This window comes from Sturnira hondurensis, unplaced genomic scaffold (assembly GCF_014824575.4).
Source record: "Sturnira hondurensis isolate 20B ecotype Veracruz unplaced genomic scaffold, ASM1482457v3 Scaffold0019006, whole genome shotgun sequence".
NCBI lineage: Eukaryota > Metazoa > Chordata > Mammalia > Chiroptera > Phyllostomidae > Sturnira > Sturnira hondurensis.
This window is the reverse complement of record NW_028091637.1, coordinates 9184323-9199239: the sequence shown is the minus strand read 5'-3', so window position 1 is coordinate 9199239 and position 14917 is coordinate 9184323.

Here is a 14917-nt window from a genome sequence, read left to right as displayed (position 1 = left end):
CCTGCAAACCACATGATTGCGGTTCGATTCCCAGTCAGGGCACATGCCTGGGTTGCAGGCCAGTTCCCAGCAGGGGACTCATGAGAGGCAACCATATATTGATAGTTCTCTCCTTCCCTTCCTCTCTAAAAATAAATATGTAAAATCTTTAAAAAAAAAGCTTATTGAAATTGGTGAATTTTGTGCAGCCATTTTAATATTGAAGATGGAAGAAAATATGCAACATGTTTGGCATATTATGCTTTATTATTTCAAGAAAAGTAAAAATGCAACTGAAACACAAAGAAAGATTCGTGCAGTGTGTGTAGAAGGTGCTGTGACTGATTGAATGTGTCAAAAGTGGTTTGCAAAGTTTCTTGTTACTATCGACATTGTGACAAAATAATTCCTTGCTGTGGGGCTGCCTTATGCACCGGAGGATGTGTAGCAGCGCCCCTGGCCTCCACCCACTAGATACCCATAGTGGGAGACAGCTGACACACTCAGAATATCCAAATCAATAAAGTTACTGGTGAAAATGAAAAAATATGTCTTGTGTTTTACAAAAACACTAAACAGATCTTTGGCCACCCCAATGCTTAGAACAGTGATTCGCAACCTGGGCTGCACATTAGAAATTTTAGGGAAAATGAAAAGCAAACAAACGAAACACCCCAAGTGACCTTGTGTAGGTCTTGTTCCAGCCCAATTAATTCAGAATCTCTAGGGTTTGTAGAAGACCTGAACATTTTTTTCTTTCAAAGCTCCCAGGTGGTTTTGATGAGCAGCCGAAACTGAGATTCCTCTGACTTAGGGCTGCACTGTTTCCTCCTGGGGTTTTGCCGGTGTCGGGATGGAGATGTGGGTTTGGCCGGTGCTAGTAACAGTCCTTGGAAGAAGAGCGTGGACCTTTGGATTGGGATGACCTGTGTCAGGTCAGGTTCTGCAGAGGTAGACTGGGTACCAGTACAAGCGGTTTCAATGAGAAAGTTCTCCCAGGAGGAACCCATAAGGAAGCAGGCAGGACAAGGGAGGGGACTATGTGAGCTGCTCTCCAAAACTGGCTGCCCTCCGTTCCTTCCCTCCCCGGGGGCACAAGCCACTCCTGTGGCCAAGGTGCGCTCTACTCCTCCCCCAGCAGAGCTGGCCTTCTGACCTGTCTCCGACAGCAGTCGTGGCAGAAACCGAGCTGAGACAACTCCAGGCTTATTGGTTAAGAGGCCTAGCAGCTTCTCCTCGTCCTTAAGGGTAGCTGGCCACCATGTAAGAAACTCCACCACCGTGGGATCCCCGAGCTGTGAAGAAATCCCAGCTAGAGACATGGAGAAGCCACAGGGAGAACTGAGGAACCCAGATGACAGGGACATAGGACACCAGTTAAGGCATCCCATCCAGCTCCCCAATCACTTCAGCCATCCCAGCTGAGGTCCCCAGACATCATGGACACCCCCACTAGGCCTTGCCTGAATTCCTGACCAGGGGAATAATGAGCAAATAAAACAACTGCTGTTTTACGTGTTGGGGTAGTTTCTTACTCAGCAATAGACAGTTGAGGTTTGGGGTCTTTTTATACAATAGATCATCGATTTGGGGGTAGTTTGTTAAGCAGCGATAGATTAGTGAAGGTTGGGATAGTTTGTTATGCAGCAATAGGTGATGGAAACAGGAAGAAACCGAGTAGGGGTAAGATTTCAAGCAAAAGCCCATGGGTGTCTCTAGCCTGATTCCACTGAGAAAATCTGAATGACGTCCCTGAATTACCTTGACCTTAGGTTTTCATACTCTTGGCTATTGGATACAGATCAGTTTTGAGGGCAGAGGAGTTAGCATGAATTTCCAGGCCCTTCTGGCTCTCTGTGGGCAGGAAAGGGTCAGCCACGCCTCAGAGCACACGTGGCCTGAGGCATGGGTTGCATCAATGTCAGAGTGTGTGGTGGTAACTCTTGCCTGATACTATTTCTCAGTGTTTAACAGACTACGTAACCCAAGCAAAAACACGGTGCAACTATTCTCAGGCACAGACCTTAAGGTTTCAATGCAGGAGAATCAGGACTTCATTTACTAATAACAAATTATGGGAGGAATCTTTGTAGATAGAAGAATAGGTAGGTAGAGTTCCTTCCTTCCTTCCTTTCTTTTTTGCAAGATTGGGGGGAAAAGCCCTGAAAAATAATGCAGGTAGAAGATGCTTGTGTAGCAAAGCCCAGGAAAGCAGCCTTGTGACAATGCCGAACATTGCCTGCTGTTCAGAGAAGCACGACGCGGGGAGGTGCTGAGTTGTTGGCCGATGTGTGTGATGGTAGGGTCGGCAACAACTGATTTCCTCATTTCTGACCCAATTCCAAAAAAAATGCCTGTGGTATTTTTGCTGGGTTTAATTAGAACATAAATATTAGCTATTTTAAAAAGTGTAACTTGGTTAGAATTCAATGACTACTTCTACAGAGAGAGTTAATTTTCAATACAGTGTTTTGGAATAACTGTGCTGGCAGGTTTCGGAGGTAAGATCTCGTGTTTAAAAGGCAAATTTAGAGGACCTCTGTCCGTCCCCTTCTACTTCAGCACTTTCAAAAAAAGCAGAAACAGGCTTTTTTCTTTTTAATCCATAACATAAAATGGTAAGTTCTGTGACAGTCTTTCCTAGATTCGCCTACAAAGGAAAAGAATTCTTTACCCGGTGTGTGGTTTTTAATGTGCAGATGTTCCAAATGAATGAGCTTTCCAGTCCACAGTGAAGAGCTGACCCATTCCCCTCGTTGTAATAATGCGACCTGCACCCCTGCTGGGCACCTGGGGCGCTGCCATTGGGGTTTTCGCTCTGTGAGACGGCAGCTTTCCGCAAGGCGAAAAGGGCTGCGCTGCTGGGGTTAAACTAGGAGCTCTGGGTACACGTCCCTCTAAAATAGTTGCAGGCACCAAAGCCAAATTTGCAAGGGCATCAGTTACCCTCAGGTGGCAGGCACAGCACGGTCACTGCTGGAGAGGCTGGGAGAAACATATCTGGTCAAGCCAGGCACTCGATGGTGCTAAGGAGCAGGACACATATCTCTTTCCTGAGTCATGGCTTCCCTTCCACAAGCTCCAGCCCAAAGGCCACAGCAGGAGTCGGCCCCAACTCAGCAGCCCTTCCGGGCCCCGGGCATCATTTCCTTCTTCATTCAGACATCTTATCTGTAAACAGCAAAATTTAACCGGAGACAGGAGACACCAGGGATTTCCAAGTGAGAGCTGATGGAGAGGGGTCTTCTGGGCTCAGAAACACAATCACTGCTCCCATCAGACTCACCTGTGATTGCTCACTGCTGGGGGTGACTGGGATTTGCAAGTTGATTAAGACTGGAGATTCAGTGTTTGAAATAGAATTTCTTGGGTAATTGCTGGAAATGGGCCAATGCCTTTGCTGGACTGAGCCCCATGTGGTAGATTAAGCGCTTTGACAAACCACAAAAGACAGGAAGAGCTTCTTAAAGACGAACCTTACCAACAGGTGCTTTGTCTTTTGACGAGCAGGGCAAGAGAGAAGCGCATGGAATATTCCTGTGTTTCCCTTTCTTTGTGCTAAGGTATTCAGAGTACCCAGAGCCTGTTCAGGTTTTTTTAAATTGGTATTTGACACCACAGTCTTAAAGTTACAGATGCAGTCCTTGGGACTGGACACTAAGGAAAACGAAATCAAAACAGTTTCAAAAGGCATCCTATTTCTTTCTTCACTGGAGTCTTTTCCTTTGTTATGTCATCATTTTCTCCTTGTAAATGTATGTGTCTTTTCATTTTTCCTGCATAAGAACATATCTGCTCTCGCAGTGGGCCAGGGTCTGATTAAAACGCTATGCCAGAAAAGCTACGAGAGCTGAACTCCCAACATAAGACACAGAAGAGCTTTGTTCTTTTGAACTGTTTTGTATGGGATCCCTGAAAGACTTAAAAAATTATACCACCCACAGTTGGTGAGGGGACCTGGAAAAAGTACCCCCAAACCCTGGAACCTCCCTAAAAGCAATTTAACGATATTGATCGATGGCCTTAAAAACGTGCATGTCCCCTCACCCAGCACTTCTTAACTTAGTTTCCAGGAAATAATCGAGGATGTGAGCAAAAGTCTAGCTGCTCTTCTGTTTGCTGTTGCCCGTCTAGCAAAAGTGTGTCTAGCAAAATCCTGTCTAGCAAATCTTGGCGACTGTGTTCAACTTTGGAGGGCTGGAAGACTGTGTTTTCAGGAACAGTGAAGGTGGAAATGCTTACAGCGGATGTGGATTTCAACCTCACACGGTAGACTGAACAATTTTATTTTGCTTATCTGTATTTTCTAATTTTTCCTCAATGAACATGTGTTACTCAGTTTAAATTATTTTCAGAAACCACTTTTGAACTGTAAGAGTATCATCGTAGAGGTGTGTCTACTGATGGGAAAAAATGTTCACAAAAATAACAAATATAAATAAAATCATGTTAAACTATATGTAGGATGATTCTACTTTTTCCAAAAAAAAAGAATGCAATTTATTTTCTCTTTGCCTATTTTTTCCTTCTCACACACGCACACTGGTATACACATCTGGAGGCACATACACCAATATATTACAGTGGCTTTGTGCTGGTGGAGAGATATGGTAACTTAATTTCTTCCCTTTGCTCACTGTATAATATATAATTTTCTTCAATGAACGTCAATTACTTGTATCATTGGGAGAAATAGAGCTCAATTCCGTGTGCACTGGGCAGGATGCCTGGAGCATGTGTATGGAGGGGAGTGTTGGGGGGCTCTGTTCTCTGCCCTCCACCCCCTTCTGCAATGGTCTGCTGGTGTAGGCAGAGGTAAAATGGAGCTTCCTGTTAGCTGAGGGGTGGTCTGGGACAGAAGGCCTTAGAAGACCACTAGGCAGCTACTTGGTGGCCTTTGGGGTCATAGATAGATGTGGAATTGAGAAGAAGGTAGAGATAGTCAGGGAGGTGATTGGTAGCCTGCCACCTCTACAAACTGCACCCAGTGCCTTTCCTGGCCTCGCCCATCCCGCTGGCTCTGGTGGTGGCCTCCAGCTCTCTCCCACCTGGGACGGGCAGCAGAAAAATGGCCTGTACAGAGGTGTTGATCTATTAGAACAAGAAAGCTTTCCCCGGGGCTCTCGTAAAACGTAGTGCCCTTCAAGTCGCTTCCTCAGCCATTTATTTCCCTGGAGAAACCTCTGTAAGAGGGAGAAACGGAGGAGGAATCAGAGCAGAACTTCTTGCAGCTGGGGACTTGGCAGGCAGGGCTGCCTAGTGTTAGAAGCAGGCTCTGGTGGTGCCAGCTATCTCTGGGCGTGTAACATGGTCACACACACAAGCTAGGTGATGTTGGGCAAACATTGAGCCCCTCTGGACCTGGGTTTCCTCATTGTAAAATCAAGATGATACTGTTGTGATGATTAAATTAGGTGATACCTGCATAGCACTTTGGACAGAGCCTGTCACTTGGTAAGCATTCAGCAAATACGCTACAACTTCCACAAATGTTGTCATATTCTTGTTCCATATGTCCTCTTCTATGATTTTTATTAATTTTTGAATAGCTAATACATACAAATGGCATGAATTCCAAATACAAAGAAGAATATACAGTGATGTAATAGTTTACATAATGCCCTCTCCCAAAGGTGACTACGCCGTAATCTTTAGATCCTGTGAATATGTGACATGGCAAAGGGACTTGCACAGGTAGTGAAGGTAGGTCACCCTGGATTATCTGAGTGGGCCCAACTGAATCAGATGAGGCCTCACAGACAGAATTTTCTCAGGCTGGGGGTGATGGGATTGGACCAGCTATTGCAAGGAGGTACCACCATATGGAATGTGGGCTGCCTGGAAACTCTAAAACTGACCCTTGGCTGACAGCCAGCAGGGAAACTGGGGCTTCAGTTCTGCCACCAGGAGGAAATGAATCCAGCCAACAACCTGCCTGCCGGCCGTAATGTTCGTTCTTCCCCAGATCCTCCAGTTAGGAACGAACCTGGCTCTTACCTTGAGCCGCGTGGGATCCAGAGTGGAGAAGCCAGCCAATCCAAACCAGACTTCTGACTACAGAAAAATTAATTCGTATTGTTTTGAGTTGTGAAGTGTTTCACAAGTAATAGAAACCTAATCCAAATGAAAATACGAGTTTCACTCCAACCCGGGTTGCCCAGCCCTCTATTTCTTACTCCTGAAGACAAACTCCCTGTGATCAGAGGGAAAATGAGAACCATTTCTTGTGTTTGGGATATTTTAAACTGAGAGATTTTGTTTGGGACGATCGATGAGTAGGAAGAATAATATTTCTTATACATTTCCTTAGGGAAATCTTTAATGCTGCATTAAAACAGTAAGAACATTTGAGATATTTATGAATCTTCACAGAAAAGAAAATTGCAAAGAAAGTGTGGATAATGGAGAACATAATGGAGAGCTGAAAAGATTTGAAAGTATCATGGAGAACTTCCTGTATGAAAATGTGAGAGTACTTTTTTTTTGGTTGGAGTCATAAACAAACTTCTGAATAGTTCAGTCATGTTTCTCCTAGAAGCCAAAACCTCTGGAGAACGGTGAGACACATGTAGAAAGGAGGAAAGAAAGAGACCATCAGTCAATTTGAAGAAGGGAATTACATAAACGGAAATGAGCTGTAAATATCCCAAACGGAATCTGAGCTTGGATCATTTCAAACCAGTCTGGGACGAGGTAGATGACAAAAGACAGCCCTTTAGAAAGACTGGAGTCATTTTGTGTGTCCCTGCTTCTGCCAATAATCAGTCTGCAGCCTTTTATTTATCCTGCTGACATTTGGAAAGTTGACAGTCTATCGGCTAATATTTATATTTTAAATCTGGCTTTGGGGGAAATTTTTTTCTTGCTGTTGGTTGGGAGAAGGTCAAGAAAGAAACGCGGTAAGTTATCCAAAGAATATGTTGGCATATTCTTTGGAAGAACGGCTGAACCTAACACAAACCATAGAATGCTGAAAGCTGACTTCGCTGTTGAAAACTCATTGTGTTTCACTGAATGCAACTGGCTCAGAACTGAGGAATCAATTTTAAAAAATGCTTTACGAATACATGGAGAAAATAAAATATACTGACTAGTTTGATTACTAGTAGCTCCAGTGGAAACATTGTTACCATCCCTATATCATGTGGGTGGTAGAAATAATAATTGTTCAAGACACATTACAAATAAGGTAAATACAGGTAGCTCAGGATAAAAATCTCAAAATGTACCATGATCCTCTCAGAATAGTTATTTATTTTTAAACAGAAAACAAAATAAAAAGTCCTGTTGCTTTGCTATAATTTTCTCAAGAGATATTTTCCCCCAGAACAGTAAGACATAACTCATATACTTCTATTCCCACCTAATAAATGTATCACAACCTGTAAGGTTACCCAGGAGTTCACTTCAAGACTTGTAGATCCCCAAAGTCTAAGTTATAGTTATGTTTATTTCAAAAAAAGGCCAGAAACAAGTTCCCCTGGAGTCTTTCTGTCTGTTGACACGCACCACGGAGCACCAGGAATGATATACCTATATGGCCTTTTTTTTTTTAACCTTACAAAGGAATCTCTGGTTGTTGAGAGAGTGCTTTCTATAGACAAGGTTCCTGGGTGGGTTTGCTCTTGGCTCAATAAGAAATGTGACTCAGCTAAGGTGGCTTTGATCAATAGAATGCCTTCTAGGTTAGTAGAGAGAACTCAGTTTAGTTCCCCTTGGCAGAGGGGTGGGGACAAGCGGCACCTGTCATAGGGAAAAGGAAAAGGTAGCCAGATGTCCTTGTGATAACAGCACTATGGGCAAATATACTTCGGTCATAGATAGGATTTCTCCTGGTCTTCTTGGGTCTAACCCAAGTTCTTTCTAAGTAGCTAATGAAGAAGACACTCCATGTGGTTAAAATAATGCCCAGAAGAAGCAGACATCCTAATTATAAGAATTGTAGCAAAGAACACTTTTACTTGTTATGCTCACATATCTTTGGAAGACGGATTAATAACACCAATTCAGTTGTCCTGCTTGTAATCGATTTGCTGAGGGTTTTCCATACCAGCCTTATCCATCGGCTCAAACTACACGCAACTGCTTGCCAACTAGAGTATTGCTGGTTAAACGGCATAATCGCTCATTAATGAGAAATATGGGATCAAATACTCCCATTCTGACTCCATCATGACATTTGAGAAAAGCAACGTACAATTTCATCTTTAAATGTAAGGATAGTATTGATTATTGATAACACATGCTGTTATTTTTCTCCTTGCACCAATCTTAAAGTTTTGAAATACATTTGTCAAACAATTGACAAGAAGTTTCTTCTTCTTGTTCCATTTATAAAACTACAGCTTTGTGCCTCATCGTTTTTAAAAGACCGTATGAAAAACGAGGAACTCTTCTTGATTGGGGGAAGGAGAAGGTGTAGTTACCTGTGATCTTGGCGGAAGTTAGCGACCGACTGTTTCACAAAATCCAAATTAGCTCACTCCTGTGAGCTCGTTTTCCATTTAAACTTCTTTGGACCCAGAACAGTCCTCAACTTGTTTCTCCATTCGTCTTATTACCTGTGAACAGTGACCCCCAAATACACTGTTTGGCATGTGGACTGTTTTGAGCGGATGGCAAACCGGACTTAACAGACACAAGAGAAATTTCACCCCTCACTTAATGACCTAAAAGACTTTAGGTAAGAGACTGGCCCGGAAAAACAGAGAGGGCTATCACCACAGGTCAGTTCTGTTTATCTGAATGACCTATCCATGTGGCGGGGCAAACATCTAATTAGCAAACACCTGCTCTTCTTCTCGTGCTATAAATTACCCTCCTCTGCTTTGAGGCCCAGGTTCCTATCTCACTCCATGATGGCATGTAAGTTTCACCTGCCTGGCTGCCTTTGCGTCTCGTATTTTTATGGGGCTCCCATCTTTACCAAAGTAAATTCATTTTTTCTCCTGTTAATCTGTCTTATGTCAATTTAATTATTACATGAGCAAAAGAACCTACAAGGGAAGAAGGAATAGTCTTTCCCTCCCCGACAGCTTCCTAATAAAACCAGGTGGGTAGTTTGTTGCTGAGCTTTGATGATCGGGACGCGCCACACCTGGTGGGAGCTCCTTGGGAGGAAAGCTGACAAGGGTGAGAATCTCCGTGGGCAATAACGTGAGCTGCCTTTGGGTTCTCATTAGTGGTCCACCAGTCTTCTAGGTCTCAGCTTCCAAGGTACTTCCTCGAGGAAGCCTCTCTGACTCCCCAGTGTTAAATGTTTGTTCTATATTCCACAGCTGTGTGTAGTTCTCATCCCACAGTGCTCATCAAATTTCTAAATATTTGGCTCTTATTCCCCATGGACTAGAAGTCCTGTGAAGGATGGGAATTGTATCCATCTTCTTCATGTCTATATCTCCAGCACGTACCTCTTCATTGTGCATGGACTGACTTTATGCCTGCCAGTTCTTCTTTTTTGACTATAGCATTTGCATCTTAGAAAGCGTCAAGTTTTGCTTCGTATAAGACCTCTTTGTAATATGGCTTTAAGACAAATTTCCACTTCACCCGTAGGCTTTTCTATCAGGGTTCTTCTAGGTTTTTCTGTTAATAATCAAGCTAATAAAAATGTAAACCTTCTCATGTTTTGTGGGAAGGATTTGCCTAAGACTATGTGAGATCTTGTTTATTTAACTGGTTTGTCTGCACAGATACCTGCTCAGAGGTAGACCTGAGGCAAATGCTCATTGCCTGGTGGGTAAGTAGATTCTGCATCTACAGTCATTTTACAGCCTATGGATGCTTGGTACATACTCTCTGAGTTTAGAAATCAGTGGTAAAGGAAGTGGTAATGTGGGTTAAGGAGCTTAAATTTGAGAAAGCTCATTTGGCCACCCACTTTCAGATCCTGACAAAAGGTTCTTAGATACGTAATAACACTATGGCTATTTTTAACTGTGTTTTCCCATGGAGTGAACGTTCAGTGGCCTATGGTAAAATGATTTGGGGATCTTCAATTTATGTCTCTTTGGGACTGAAAGCAAACAAACAAAAATAAACGGTGGCTCCAATGGTCTGCAGATCCTGCTGATTGCTTTAAACGTCTCAGGATTCCTTCTCCCTCTTCACCTCCATTGGGATTAAGTGCCTTCCTCTCATGGGACAAGAGGATTCCCTGCCTGCCTGCAAGGCTTTCATGTATTTACAGCCCTCTCATCCCCGCCCCAGTTCTTTAGAATCACACAGCGGCCTCCTCCCATCTGTGTTTTACAATTTCTGCTGGTGATTTTTGAGAGAGAAAAGGTAAGAGTTAGCATGGGTGGAAAGTAATTATAGTCTTCAATTGCCAAGTTTCATCTCCTACTAAGGGGGTAAAGAAAGAACTAAGACCTTTCTGATGGTTAAGATCATAAACCTGTGGGTGCTCTCAGAGGCTGTGGGAGAAAGAGAGGTTCTACAAAAGGAAATGAACCCTCCTCCCACCCTCTTATGTGATGCCTGAAAGACACCTTGGGAGGAAGACGATTTTAGGACCTTAAAGGACATTTGTTCATCACTTCCATTTTCCAGGATTTCAGGTAAGCGGAGTGAATTTCATTTCAGACTATAATGAAATGTAGAGTTAATTTTAGAAGTTATTATTCATCAATCAGTTGAGTCAGGAAGGTATTGAATAGCCCCCCCCCGCCCCCCCAAAACAACTTGTCTAGGCTTCCTGTTCAGTCACTGTGCTATGATGAGCAGGCAGGGGAAACTTGACCTTGGGATATCAGTCATGATACACAGTGTGGGCATCCATCTGCTTTGTGAGGAAAACCTGTGGCCAGGACTGTTGCAGTGAAGACATAGGAACACCATCAATTCTGAGCTTTTCTTCATTTGCTTATTTGACTTTTTAGCTGGAGACTATCAGTTTATTGCAAATATAATCTTTATGCTCAAACTCTGTTTTTATTTTTCTCCCGAGGGGCCAGTGCCGACCGTTTGTGGTAGATTGTGTATTGCTCAGAATGTCATTTCTCCTTCCCTGAAGTGCCCTCCCTCCCTGTGCTGCCCCTCCTGCTGGAGGATTATATAACCCCACCCCTTTGAAGTCAAGTGTGGCTATAAGGTGTGCGTTGTCCAAAGAAATGGGAATATAAGTGAGGGGTGAGACTTCCAAGCAGAAGATATAAGGGCTTTTGTGCGGTTCTATTCCAGCTCTTTCCTCCGTCTACAAAGGGGCCAGGTCACAGAAAGAGGCTGCTCCGGCAGCCTAGTCCCAGGGGGCCGCTGACTTGGAGAAGCGGCACAGCTGATTGGGACCAGACACGCGGCACGAGTAAGAGCTAAGCCACTGAAACTGGGGTCCCTTGTCACCACAGCACAACAGCCCATCTTGACTGATACAGTAGTGAGAACATTTGGGGCCTTGGCAGTGAAATAATTTTGGCCCCTCTCCCTCTCTGTCTGATTTCTTCTCACAGAAAGCGGCTCTTGGGGCCATATGCAAGGGTACTTTTCCAGGTCATCGTGCCGGCTTAAGAAAAGGCTGGGTGGGGAGTCACTCACTGAAAAAGGAGGCTACATGATAATGTCCTCCAAATCGTTTCTGGGAAGCAGCTGGACGGAGAATGGTTCCTCCACGAGGGCCAAGATCCTGCCAATCTTTCTCATCGCCGCGTCTCTGGCTTAAGCTCCTTGTCCCTAAGGGCTCCCTAATTGTTTGTCGAATGGATACTGAGTGCATGAATAAGAAACTGGACATCCCTGTTCTTACAGGTGGCACGCAGCACTTTTAACAACAACAAAAAAAATGTATGTCTAGGGTTTGAAAAGCAAGCCAAACCAAATAAGGAACCAAAGGCTAAAGAGACTCCGAAGGAGCCGGGGCACAGCAGGTATCATGGCCCCACAATCCCCTGGGCCCGCGCGGGAAGGAAGCCGCCATCAGTGAAGCAGGCCGCATCATCCAAGCACAAGAATAGGCTCTCCACTTTCTGAAACATGTGGTTCTCTTAGTTTTTCTTGAACTTCTTCCGTTTTGATAGAGACATGCGTGAGAAATAGTTTCCTTTCCAACTTGACTAAGAAAAACAAAAGCGCAGTTATGGTGACAGTCAGTCACTCGCGGTTAACCTCCGTTTCAGGGGGACAGAGGGGTGGTGACTTGAAGAGCACACGTCGTAGAAAAAGGAGTCAAGTATTTATTTCTCAGCTCTTGCTGCGTGATGCCCTGTTGGAACATGAGCTCAGGTTTCCCAGAGCATCCTACATATTAGGACAAGCTGGCAATCTGGCTTTTGGTTATGAATTCCCCAATTTTTAAATATTGGCAGCTAAAAATCAGTATTAAGTTCAGTGTGGGAAAACACCGTGCAGGCTCAATGATATACTTCTCTGGGTCTGAGTGGATTCCAGGCCACCAGTTGCAATTTCTGACCTTGGTCTATTTTTAAAAGCAGAGCTACTGGACTGAAAGCTCTGGAGGTTAAGGTCATATTTGCATAGGTGCCTTGTTTTTTTAGAAAACACCTGGAGGAAGGGCTGTTGCTAGTTTCCCCTGCCTGCAAGCTGCAGATAGGGTGACTCATCACCAGATCGGCAGTGAAGATGGCAGGAGGCTGCTGTGCGTCCTTCATCCTTTGACCTTGACTATTGCTAAGATAAAATTGGAGATTCGGGTGTTAACCTACATATTGAGTATCTTTGCTAAAATGGGCCGTTTTATTTGTGCACAAGCTTGCTTGTTTCTTGTTTGTTTTCCTTGGATAACTGCAGAAGATGTCCAATGTCTTCCAAGGGAAAACTTGTAGGTCTGGAGAAAAGGCAAAGGGCTTAGAGTCCCAGGACGTGGGACGTTTTAGAAGAGGAGACAAGAGCCTTTGTGTGAGGAATCTTCTTGTTTTCAAGTTTTCTAAGATTGGAGAGGGGTGTGCCACAGCAGTGGCTAGTGCTTGAAGGTGTCTGTGACCTTTAGGATGTGCCCAACTGGTGGAGTTCATCCAATTGTCTTATTTGTATTTACCCAGCATCAGCATCACTGGAATATTTTTCTTCTATTTTGGAAATTTCCCTCCTTTTAAATCTTACCTTCTGGCCCTCAGCTTCCTGGTGTGTCTCACAGCTGGTGCCCAGGCCAGTGACCCAGGCTCTGGGGGATGGGCTTCATCTGTCTGTGCCTCCCGATCCACTCCCCTTCCTTCTCTACCTGCCCTGTCCCACAGGAGGCTGATGTGCATGGACCACATCACCAAGGTTTCCCTGCCTCTGGCTTCTGGTTGGGTTTGGCCAGCGGAAGGCAATAGTAGCAGGAGATTGAGGAATGAGAGCGCGTTGAGACACTGATTCCCTGAAGTCCATCTATGTCTAGTAGTGCTGACTATTGTTGCTGCCCCAGGAGTAGGGAGTAGAGATAGTAGAGAGTCCTAGAGATCACTGATGACCTTGACAGCCTGGTGGAGAAAACAGGTGAGAAGCTTCGCACTGAAACCAGGTGTGTGGACACAGTGGACAGACAGTCTGGGTCTTGCGGGATGAGAGCAATGATTTTGTTGCTGTTTGTGGTTACTGTGGTCAGTGGAGTCTGGCCTACCACCACCGGCTGTGGCACCTACCAGTGATGGAAAAAAGCTCAGCATCCCTTTGGTATAGGAGAGCTACATTCAGTAAAACCCCCTAGAGCTCTGGATCAAAAGGAAAGAAAAAACCCAGCAACTACTGTGTCTACTGACTGTTCCCCTTGGCCCTGCAGATGCAGGGGCTGCCATGGTTTCCCCTGTTGCTGGTCCATGGCTGTGCTACCATCCGCACCCATATCACTGTAAACAGTCCTCATAGTAAACACTCTGTAATTACCCTGTGGAGTGTGTGGCTTCTTCCTGGTCCGGACACCCACTGATTCACTGTGCCACTCACACGTGTCTTGGCCAAATTTTGACACAATAGCTGGTAATATAAGGGGGTTGCGTTGGTGTGAGGGTTAATTTTATGTGTGAACTTGACTGAGCTACAGTACCTAGATATTTCATCAAATGCTATCCTGGAGTTTCTGTGAGGATGTTTATCATGAGATTGACATTGAAATTGGTGGACTTTGGATAAAGCATGTTTTCCTTTCCAGTGTAGGTGGGCCTCATCCTATCAGTTAAAGGCCTGAATAGACTACAAGACTCTTTCCTGCCAGATTACCCTCGCCGATTTTGGATTTACCAAGCCTCCATAATCACATGAGCTGATTTCTATTCTGTCTCTATCCCTGTTTCTGTATTCTCTCCCTCTTCCTCCCATTCTTCCTCCACCTTCCAACTCTCTCTCTTTTTTTCCTATTGAGGACCCTGACTAACACCAAAGGTGAACTTACTCTCTTTCTTTAGAGGTGGAATTCCTGACATGGAAATGGCAGTGGTTCGAACTGCGTAATTATTGTGTGTTGGCAACAGTTTCTCCATCAGACAGACTAGTTCTGCAGTGCGGTTTTGGGAACTGCTTCTGCGAGTTCATCTCAAGCCTGGGTCTCTGGCCCTCCAGAGGAGTTGGTGACCTGTTTAACTTTGAAATATTCTTCTTTTGCTTATTCATTTGGAATATTCATTCAGCCTCTGTTGCTTACAACCCTGAGCCATGACAGAAGCAGGGAGAAGTACAGTTGCAGAAAAGTCAGATTGTGAAGAAGAAAACGCTTGATTTTGTTTGTTGACTTAAAGGATAATTATGAAATGTAGTTTCATGGCATTAAAGTATTTCATTTTCCTTGAAATAAACAATATATGTATACAATTATTCAGCTGTACTATTAGTTATTCCTTTGGAGTACAATGTACTTTTCCAGAATGGTACAAATAATAAACTACTCAACCATACTATTATCATTCTGTCATTTAGTTTCACTTCTGATTGTCCCTGTGGTCTTGATTCAGCATGAAGAAGCAAATGCAGTTGTGTTTGCAAGAGGCTACATTCCAAAATGGTGTGTGTA